At 27.1% G+C, this 12,231-nt stretch overlaps 1 pseudogene; it reads left to right on the forward strand.

Annotated features, from left to right (window-relative positions):
• The first annotated feature begins 544 nt into the window (after positions 1-544).
• LOC120352926 lies at positions 545-8,275 on the forward strand (annotated as a pseudogene).
• Positions 8,276-12,231: the final 3,956 nt, after the last annotated feature.

A 12,231-nucleotide genomic window follows, 5' to 3' on the forward strand; every position in this document is an offset into this window, starting at 1 on the left:
TTTCTTTATTCAGTTAGAATCTTGGGAGCTTTATATGTAAGATTTTTTGTTTATTACAGTCTGATTTGAGGGTTTTGGTGGCTTATTCATCAGTTAGTCATATAGGTTTAGTAATTAGTGGGATTTTCACTTGTAGTTATTATGGATATATAGGTTCTTTGTGTTTAATAATTAGTCATGGATTAATTTCATCTGGTTTATTCTATTTTGTTGGTTGTTTATTTGATCGTTTTAGTTCACAGAGTTTATTTTTGATAAGGGGTATAATTAATTATTGTCCTTCTTTAATAATTTTTTTTTAATTGTAAGAAATATATCTTGTCCTCCTAGACTTAATTTAATTTCAGAGGATTTTATTTGTTTCAGACTATTAATGTGACATCCAGCAACTTTAATTTATATCTTTTTTTCTGCTTGTGCCATAATTTGTTTATTTAGATTTATATGTCATGGTGGTTATTCTTATTTATTTATAAACATAGATTCTGGCTTAGTTCGTGAATATTATGTTATTTTTTTACATATTTTTCCTGTTTATATATTTATTTTTAGTTTAAACTATTTTATTTAATTAAATTAGTTTAATAAAAAATTTCAATTTGTGATATTGAAGATTCATTAGATTTAATAATGTTATTTTTTAATGTTAATTTTTTTTCTTATTTCTGTTGTTTTTTTTAGGTATATATTTTCATATATTAAATTTATCTTTAATCTTAACTTATAATTTTTTCAGTTTTAATTCTTGTATTTACAGATTTTTTTTTTATTTGATTGATTAAGATTAATTTTGTTATCAGTTTTCTTTATAATTTCTGGGTGTGTCTTTTTATATAGTTTAGGTTATATAAGGGAGACAATTTTATTATTCGGTTTTATTTTTTAGTCTTTATGTTTGTTTTGAGAATATTTTTTTTAATTATTATACCTGATGTTATTTGCTTGATATTAGGTTGAGATGGTTTGGGATTAGTCTCTTATTGTTTGGTTATTTATTACCAAAATTTAAATAGTTTAAGTTCAGGTTATTTAACTTTATTTATTAATCGTTTGAGTAATATATTTTTAATTTTATGTATTTGTTGTAGCTTTAATTATGGTTGTTGACATTATTTATATATTTTTTCCTTTTAATAGATCAAACTATTAAATAATTTTTTTTGGTTTTATCTTGTTTAACTAGGAGAGCTCAATTTCCTTTTTCTAGTTGGTTACCTGCTGCTATAGCAGCACCAACACCAGTTTCTTCTTTAGTTCATTCATCAACTCTTGTTACTGCAGGTGTATACTTTGTAATATTACATTTTTCTTCTCACATTGGAATCGAATCTTCAATTCGAGATCTATGGAACTTTATAGTAAATGTCAGAGTTATCAATAGACGGATAAATTTTTTGACGGAGAATTTATTATCGTAAATGTTTGTTGCATTGTTCCATAATGTCACCGAGGTAGGGTTAACAAATTATTAAATAGATCGTTTATTTGAATAGAATATATGTATAAAAATTTAAAATAACATTTTCAAATTAAAGTTTTATTGAGAACAGATGTAGAATGTGAATTCTAAACTTGTAAATTATAATTTTTTTGTGACGTGTCTGTAATGTTGAAGGCGTTGTCTTTCGTGACTGGCAACTTGTGTTCTTTTTCCTGTTTGACCTTCTTCTGAAACTAATGGCTGGCTGTTGCTTGTATAATTTTGTGCTCTGAGTTATTGTCTGTTTAAATGAATTTATTAATGTTTTAGATTGAAGTTTATATAAATTTTTGTGCAAAATTCGCTATTAGTGTAGTAAAGCCAATAGCCACTGTGTTTCAACTGTAAACTAGATAAGTATTTTAGTTCGTAGTTACTTGAAATCATTAAGCTTATAAGTTATTGTTCTTTGTACCTATATTTCTGTGTTTTTGCAAAAATTTTCATCTGAAGATTATAAGTTAATTTGCTCTGAAAACTGGATTTCTCATTCATAGGCAATAGATCCATTCACAGTTTATCAAGTATCTATTTTATTGGAGCCGACAACTTTCCTTAGTGTGACAGGTGTTATATGCTAATCCAACCGTTTAAGGAAAAATTGGTAGCACGCCAAATGGTACGCCCTGTGGTGGGACAGAATTACAAAATAAATATGTCCCAAATGGTGCACCATGAAATCCCTGGTTATAAAAAATTATTGGTAGGATAGATATCTTGATAGGTTATGAATGGTTTGTTGCTGAGTGGGAAGTCGGTTCAAGAGAGATCAAGTTTTAATGAATCAGTGCATATTACAAAATGGCAAACATTAAAAATGATCTGAATCTTATAGCATTCTTAACACAAAAGTTTGATGAGCAAAATGCTAAGTTAGACCAAATGTTTAAAAATCAAAATGCTAGGTTTGATGATATGAAGCAAGAATGTACTAGCATTAGACTAGAGCAGTTAGTATAAACCTTCTATTGAAAATGCAAATGAAACAGTGAAAGATAATCATGAAGATGAAAACAAATTGAGCAGGATGATAGTAGTGTTAAGTTACAAGATCACTCATTCAAGTTTCTGACAATGTAGGCCTAGTTACTGTTGTTGAAAAAGTCAACCATAGTGAAAGTGTAGAGTTGAGTAAAGAAGTAGGTAGGGAGTTGTCTTCATTGAAAGTCAACTATCAAGAAAGTACTATTGCTACATTGAAGGTTAGGAAAACAGTAAACAAATCGAATGTTTCTATGGATCAGATTACTACATCGAAAGTTAGGAAAACAGTAAACAAAATGAATGATTACATGAGACAGGTTTCTGTGGAGGTTAGGAATAATGTCAACAAAATGAATGTTGCTTTGAGTCAAGTTGATGAGTTCAACTTTCAACTGAAAATTGAAAAGGTGTATGCAATGCATTTTCAAGTGAACATGACGAACTTTTGTAGGCAAAACTGCTTGGTTGAAACAAATGAACCCATGAATAAAATCATGCTATTGAAGAAAACAAAACGCAAAGTTTCCATTGATGTATTAGTATTCAAAGGTTGTTTCAAGTTGCTTATTTACAGATGATGACTGTGATCACATGATGAAAGGGTATTCCCCAACACACAATGATTAGGAATCCTGTGTTATGCCGGGATTCAGAATAGCATAATCGCTACACAGTGTATGGTAAGAGTCCATAATTGTGTCTTTTTTCTTTCCTGTAGCCTATTTTCTTGGCCCTTAATCTTTTCAATTTTCGATTCTTTCCTGTCTTTGTTCAGTAAAATTCTTCTATGATGCATATCTTAACCAATCTTGTCCATAGTCATTTAAATTTGTATTTTTTTCTGAAATAATTTTAGAAGTTGAAATAGTAGCTTATTTTCCTAATCTTTAAATTGTTGATAAAACTTAACTTTTCCAAAATCTATCCATTGTGGTGTAAGAATTGTGTGCTTGTGACATATTTTTTCATCATGTATCACTTATGTGAAGTGTATCAATTTGTGTGTGTTGTTTTAGGGAATTTATTTACCCAATTTTCTTTTTTCTCTTGTTTGTATTTTTTAGGGAACTTATTTACCCAGTATTTCATCTTGATCATCTTTGTATCATAATCTTGAATGTTTATACTTATTATACAGTCTTTAAATTTTAAATTATTTTAAAAAATAATTGGTTTAATTTAAAATGTTGTGTTATATTATCATTGAAATGAGTTAAAGGCTAAAATTTTTCTAAAGTGTTTTGTAATTGATTTTTTTTTTAAATTTTAAAACTGTTTGTTCTATAATTTTGATATGATTGATTATCGTTTGAAATGATGCTGGAGTGTATGTAGAATTTTTAGTGGGGTTTGTTGATTAAATTTTGCTGGTATGTGATTGTTTTTTGAGATGGAACCCATTATTGCCTAAAGAAGGAATAACAGAGGTTATGACTTAGAGAGGCAGTAATCACGGTATTTAGATGAAAACGGTAGGGGTCATGAAATGTGTGCGCAGTGGCCGCAAGCTAGATTGCGTCATCGCCACCAAACGAGGTTTTTAACACCTATTAGAAATTTATAACTTATTTTTGTTAAAAACAGATGATGGATATAATGACGTCAGCTACACCGGAATTTAGCACAAACATGCGCGTGACACCTACCGTCTTCTTCTATATACCGTGGGCAGTAATGAGATAATATTTTTTGTGTTGATTACTTATGTTGATTGCCATAGATGCAAAATAATGATTAATAATGTTGATTGCCATAGATGCAAAATGATGATTACTTATGAATATTGTTTGCCTTTGAAGCAAAATATTATTGATGTTTTGAATGGTTTCTTGTTTAATGATTGATAGTAAAGTTTTGTCATGAAATGTAGTTTGTGTTTAGAACATTGAAGAGTCGAAATAAACTATAGTATCCAACAAACGATGATTATAATATTAAATAATTTGCTTTTTATACAATTTTTGAACAAAATTAAAACTAAATAATTTTGAAACCCTGAATGATAAATCATAAATGTGAAATGAACATGCTATAAATGAAATGTTATATTAATAATAATGAAATGCAATATATTATGAATGATTGAATAGAAGACCAAATGTCTGAAATTATTGAAATATGTATTGAAATTAAATTTTTGTTGTGTTGTTATGATGTTTGTTTTTTACAATTTTGATAATGATACAGGGTGTTATGAAATTATATTTCTATTTTGAAGAATGGATTAAAATTTTGATATTTGAACAGTGAATAGATGAAAATGAATGATTTTTTTTTTAAATTTATCATTGATATGTCCATATTTTACAATTTATGTATTGCTGACTGTATAATAAGATGTTAACAAATTTCAATTTCATAGATACTTAAAATAATTTTTATGTGTATTAGATTGTATTGATAGCCTAATCAAGTTTTTCTTCTTAGTTTATAAGCATTTTAAGATAACAGGTACAGCACAGACATTAATATTGAAATAGTTATCATGTGAATCTCGAATCAGTAACAAGTGAACGCCATGAAGAGTGTTAAGAACATTTGGGTGATTTTCGAACTAGTGTGACATATCTACGCCAAAATCAACGTTGCGGCCTACACCAATAACTACGCCAAAATCTACGCCGATGCCTGTGCTGATGCCAACGCCAATAACTACGCCGATGCCTGCGCCGAAGCCAATATCTGCGCCAATGCTGATGCCAAAATCTGCGCAAATGCCAACAACAAAAATCAATGCCAATAGCTACACCAATGCCTGCGCCAATGCTGATGCCAACACCAAAATCAACGCCGATGCCTGTGCTGATGTCAATAGCTACGCCAATGCCAATAGCTACGCCAATGCCAATGCCAATGCCTGCGCCAATGCCAATATCAACGCCGATGCCAAAGCCGACACCAAAGCATACACCAATAGCAATGCCAATGCTTATTGCTGACTCTGTATCTCAAACTTCAACACTACTGCATTACCTGGAGGTAATTGCCATCCATGTTCACATTCACAACTTTGAATTCAGAAGAACAGTCACAGTATCATGAAAGAATTGATTCAAAAAATCCTCTCCTAAATTATTCCTGTATGCAGAACTCTAAACCTTGAAAGCTGAAAATATCAAAAAACCAAACCTTACCTAAATTAATCCTCACCTAAATTAATCCTGTATGCAGCGTCTATCTCTTTTCCAAAAAAACGAATTACATTGTCATTTCAAGCCTGAAATGTACATTGTATAATTACAAATATGATACAAAATTATGTGACTCTGTATTGAATGGAATGCAGCCGTATACTACAAACATGAAGGAATGCTAACTGAGATGTCACCGGTATCAAGTTTGGAATGCAGCCGTCTACTACAAACATGAAGCAATGCTAACTGAGATGTCACCTGTATCGAGTTTGGTATGCATCAGTCGACTACAAGTATCAGCTCAACACTACGTGCATCCAGATCAGCCCAACACTTAACGTCATCACATTGGAGTCACACTTAACTGAAAATCATACTGAGTGCCTTAACGGACTGTTTTCCAAAATGTGCATCAATAAAATCAACTGCGTAAATAGTGAAAGAAATGAACATTTTTTGATTTATTGAAATTTTATGTGAAAATTAAATGTAACAATTCATCAATTCATTTAAAAAAAAAAAAAAATAATAATAATAATTTTTTTATTCAACATACTAAAATTTTTTTATGCAATAAAAATTAAATTTTCTATCTATTAAATTTATGTGCAATTTCAAAAACTATTCTTTACATATTAAACTTTCTGTTGAGATATTTTCTTTAAATTATAAAGCTAAATCAAAAGTAATATGATATTCTATATTTTGAGATATTGTTTGGAAACATATAACAAACGCTATTGATGAATTTTTATAATAATTTTCAATATTTTTGGATGACATGTAATGTTTTTCTAGAAAAAATTGTTACTGTTCTCAAATTTAAATTTCAACAATTTTCATTAGGGTCAATGTAAATTTTTTCTTTAAATTTTCAAACAGTAAAATTTTTTTATGTCAAGAGGGGGTATTTGTAATATTACATTTTTCTTCTCACATTGGAATCGAATCTTCAATTCGAGATCTATGGAACTTTATAGTAAATGTCAGAGTTATCAATAGACGGATAAATTTTTGACGGAGAATTATTATCGTAAATGTTTGTTGCATTGTTCCATAATGTCACCGAGGTAGGGTTAACAAATTATTAAATAGATCGTTTATTTGAATAGAATAATGTATAAAAATTTAAAATAACATTTTCAAATTAAAGTTTTATTGAGAACAGATGTAGAATGTGAATTCTAAACTTGTAAATTATAATTTTTTTGTGACGTGTCTGTAATGTTGAAGGCGTTGTCTTTCGTGACTGGCAACTTGTGTTCTTTTTCCTGTTTGACCTTCTTCTGAAACTAATGGCTGGCTGTTGCTTGTATAATTTTGTGCTCTGAGTTATTGTCTGTTTAAATGAATTTATTAATGTTTTAGATTGAAGTTTATATAAATTTTTGTGCAAAATTCGCTATTAGTGTAGTAAAGCCAATAGCCACTGTGTTTCAACTGTAAACTAGATAAGTATTTTAGTTCGTAGTTACTTGAAATCATTAAGCTTATAAGTTATTGTTCTTTGTACCTATATTTCTGTGTTTTTGCAAAAATTTTCATCTGAAGATTATAAGTTAATTTGCTCTGAAAACTGGATTTCTCATTCATAGGCAATAGATCCATTCACAGTTTATCAAGTATCTATTTTATTGGAGCCGACAACTTTCCTTAGTGTGACAGGTGTTATATGCTATTCCAACCGTTTAAGGAAAAATTGGTAGCACGGCAACTTATTAATTCGTTTTAATAAGTTTATTTCTATTGAGTTGGATTTAATTCTATTAAATTTGAGTTTGTTGACTATTTTACTTTCTAGGGGCATTATACGAAAATGACTTAAAAAAAATTATTGCTTTTTCTACTATAGGTCAACTTAGATTTATATTTTTTTCAATTTTAATAGGTTCTCATTATTTAAGATTTTTACATTTATTAATTCATGCTGTTTTTAAGTCTTTACTATTTCTATGCTCTGGAATTTTTATTAGAGGATTTCTAGGTATACAGGATATTCGGTATATAGGTAATTTAGGATTTCAAAGTCCTTTAATTAGATCAAGTTTTTTAATTTCTTTATTTAGATTATGTGGTTTACCTTTTTATTCAGGGTTTTTTCAAGGGATTTTATTGTTGAAATAGTAATTCTAACTGAAATTAATTTAATTTTTTTTTTTTATCAATTTACTTAACTTCAATTTATTCCTTACGATTATTTTTTTATTTATATATAAATAGGGTTAAAATAAGTTTATTTAATTTTAATAATGATTTTTATATAAATACTTCTTGTTTAATTCTTTTAACTTTATCTATTTTGTGGATCAAGACTTTTTTGGTTACTAAATTTAAGTTATATTAATGTTTTTGATGAGATTTATAAATACCGTATTTATTTTTTTTTTTTATTTATTTATTTTTTTATTTTAACTGATATCTTTTCTTTACTTGATAAAAATATTTATAATTTTTGGGGGTTTTTTATAGGACAAATATGATTTTTACCTTTTTTTTCTTCTAAATTTATTGTAAGCAAGTTTTTTAATTTAAGACACTTAACTTTTTTAGTTACAGATTTAGGTTGAACAGAGTATTTGATTTCTTTAAATTAATTAATAAATTACGTTTTATGAATATTTATTTAAATAAATTTTTATTAAATTCATTGATGGTTTATTTGATGTTTTTGTTTTAATATTATTTTTAATAATAATTATATATTTAAGTAGGTAGCTTAAATTTAAAGTTTAACATTGAAAATGTTTAGATGTATTTTAATACCTTAAATAAGTTTAAGAAAATATTTTTTTTCTAATTATTGAAAATAATTTGTTTTTATTAAACTACATAAACAAGGAATCGACATATTAATGTCTTTAAGACAGTTAGCAGCTTCTTAACTATTAATCCTTTTAACTAGATTTTTAATCATTTTTTTTTATTAACAGTAAAATGCTTCTTTTTAGCTTTAGTTAAAGTATGGAGATTTATCTCTTAAATTAAGTCGAAATTAATTGTAGCTTTACTTCTTTACTATTTTAAGAGAAACAAGTTCGTACCTTTTAATTGCAATTTAAATGTTATGATTAACTATTCTCCCCTTTATTTAGACCATTCAATAATTCCGTTTATTCATTCGTGGTAAAGACCATATAGAATTAATATACAAATTAATATACTAATGTAAATCATTTTTTTACTGTTATTAATTTTACAGAGATGAAAATTGGGAGTATAATAGCTATTTCAATATCAAATATAATAAAAATAATAGCAATTATAAAGAAGTGAATAGAAAATGAAATTCGTGACGAGGAAAAGTTTGAGAATCCACACTCATATGGGGAAGATTTATTAATATCTAGAATTGATTTTTTAGAAATTAAAAATGATGTTGATATTAATAAAATTAATAAAAATAGAATTATTAAAAGACTTATAAATATCTTTATTTTTTCTTTAAATATTAAACCTTTTAATTGGAAGTTAACTATACTTTTTATACTAAAGAAAAACTTATTCATCAATATAAAATAATATAAAGAAATAATCAGATTACGTCTACAAAATGTCAGTATCAGGCTGAAAGTTCAAATCTAATATGATTAATATAATTGGATTTTATTATTATAACTCTTTCTAAGGCTGTTAAAATAAAAATTGTACCTATAATTACGTGGATTCCATGGAATCCAGTTGTTAAAAAAAAAGATGAACCAAAAATTGAGTCTGAGATTGTAAATGGTGCATTTTTATATTCTCACCATTGAAGAATAGAAAAGTATAACCCTATTGTGATAGTAATAATCATTCTTCTAATTGTTTGGTTTAACTTTTTTATTAGAAGAGAATGATGGGCTCATGTAATTGAAGCTCCAGAACTTACTAAAATGATAGTATTAAGAAGGGGGATTTCTATTGGATTAAATGGGGTTACCCCTTTAGGGGGTCATTTTATTCCAATTTCAATACTAGGGGCAAGTCTAGAGTGTATAAATCTTCAGAAGAATGATGGGAAAAATATAATTTCTGATAAAATGAATATTATTATTCCTATTTTGATTATTTCTTTGACAATTTTTGTATGGTCTCCTTTAATTGAAGATTCTCGTTTTACATCACGTCATCATTGAGTTAGGTATAGTTAATCTAGATAAATAAAATAATATAGGTTTTTCATTTATTAAATTAATGAATCAAATTAAAATATTTAACATTGAAAATGAAACTAGAATAGGTCAAGGTCTTTTAGTTACTAAATGAAATGGATGGGTTTTTTTTTCATGTGGTACTTCTGAAGAATATATGGTTATTAAAATAGAAAATACATAAGCTTGAATTAGGGCAACTGAAATTTCAAATAATATTAGAAAAAATTGGATTAATCCAATTAAAATAATAGTTTTCATTTCATTAATATTACCTAATAGAGTTATTAATAAATGACCTGCAATTATATTAGCAGAAAGTCGTACACTTAATGAAATTGGTCGAATTAAGTTTCTAATTGATTCAACTATAATTATAAATGGGGCTATTATGGGGGGGGGGTTCTTACAGGCAAAAGATGTCTAAATATGAGGTTGGTGAAGTTCAATCATCTATATGTCATTAATAAAGAAATTCAAATGGGCAATCCAATTGCAAATTTAATATAAATTGTTTGTTGAAATAAATAAAATTTATTTCTTTTATAATGAAATTTTTTAAAATTAATTTAGTTATAGAATTTCGAGATTCTGAAATTCAGAATTTATTTGGTATAAATAGTAAAATTAATATTAAAGAAATTCAGTTTGTTCATAATGGAGAAGTTGTTCTGGGGTCAAAAGATGAAAATAGATTTCTTAATATTTTTTTTCAAAAAATAAGTTTATTTTAATTAATTTTAGTGTAAAATTAGTTACAAATAAGATTGTTATTCATCTGCATGGGGATATTTGTGAAATAAAGAAATACTGATGGAGTAATTTTAATTTGACAAATTAAGGTTTTAATTTAAACTAAATTCTCCCATTAAGAGTATTCTTTAGTTTACTATAAATTGGTTTAAGAGACCATTACTTAATTTCAGTCACTTAATGACCAACTTACTTTATTCATTTTACAAATTTTTCTAGTTTAATAGATTCAAGTATAATAGGTATAAATCTATGATTTGTTCCACAGATTTTGGAGCATTGACCAGTAAATAATCCGGGTTTTTTAATTAATATTCTTGATTAATTTATTTGTCCTGGGATTGCATCTATTTTTACTCCTAAACTAGGAATTGTTCAGGAATGTAATACATCTGAGGATGAAAAAATTTTTCGTAGTTGGGTAAGGAAGGGGGCTTTTATTCGATTATCAACTTCAATTAGTCGTAAGTCACTAATTTTAGAATATTTTATGTAGGAATCAAATTCTTTTTTTAGCTTATCAGAATATTCATAAGATCAGTATCATTGATGACCTATATATTTAATTGAAATTGTTGGATTAATTAGTTCTTCTATAGAATATAAAATTTTAAGTGAAGGAATTGCAACAAAGAAAAGAATAATTGTGGGTAGGATAGTTCATCAAGTTTCAATAACTTGATTTTCATTAATATTTAAATCAATAAGTTTATTAAAAATTAGTGAATTTAATAAAAATACAATTATGGTTGTAATTGAAATAATAATAGATATGGTGTGGTCATGAAAAAAAGTTAGTTGTTCTATAGTGGGGCTATAGGCGTCAGGCAGATTTAATTTAGTTCATGAAATTTCTAAAAGAAATTTATGGTTTCATGAATGAATTTTAAATTCATTACACTATTCTGCCATATTAGAACTTAATCAATATGGGAATTTCATTAAAGGAGTGCTCTCTAGGGGGTAAGTTTATTTTTCATTCAATTGACTGAGGTTGATTGGTTTTAAACACTAATTTTCGTTTAAATCTTAATCTTTCTCATATAATAAATATTAATATTAAAATTCTAATCAAGGAAATAAATGAACCCAAAGAAGAAAAAAGGTTTCACAGGGTATATATATCTGGATAGTCGGAGTATCGTCGTGGTATTCCAGTTAATCCTAAAAAATGTTGGGGGAAAAAAGTTAAAATTTACTCCTAGAAATATAGAATAAAATTGAATTTTTAGTCATTTATTATTTATGTTTCTACCTGTAAATAAAGGAAATCAATGGATAAATCTAGCGATAATAGTGAATAATGCTCCTATGGAAAGGACGTAGTGAAAATGAGCCACTACATAATAGGTATCATGTAAGATAATATCAATTGAGGAATTTGATAGTATAACACCCGTTAATCCTCCAATAGTGAAAAGTAAAATGAATCCTAATGATCAAATTATTTGAGGGGAAAAGTTTATTTTGGAACCATAAATCGTTGCGATTCAGCTAAAAATTTTAATTTCAGTGGGGACTGCAATAATTATAGTAGCTGATGTAAAATAGGCCCGGGTATCAATATCTATACCTACAGTAAATATATGGTGGGCTCAAACAATAAAACCTAAAATTCCAATTGCAATTATTGCATAAAATTATTCCAATAGATCCGAAAGTTTCTTTTTTTCCTCTTTCTTGTATAATAATATGAGAAATTAATCCAAATCCTGGAAGAATAAGGATGTAAACTTCTGGGTGACCGAAG

The sequence above is a fragment of the Nilaparvata lugens genome, chromosome 9 (assembly GCF_014356525.2).
Source record: "Nilaparvata lugens isolate BPH chromosome 9, ASM1435652v1, whole genome shotgun sequence".
Classification (NCBI taxonomy): domain Eukaryota; kingdom Metazoa; phylum Arthropoda; class Insecta; order Hemiptera; family Delphacidae; genus Nilaparvata; species Nilaparvata lugens.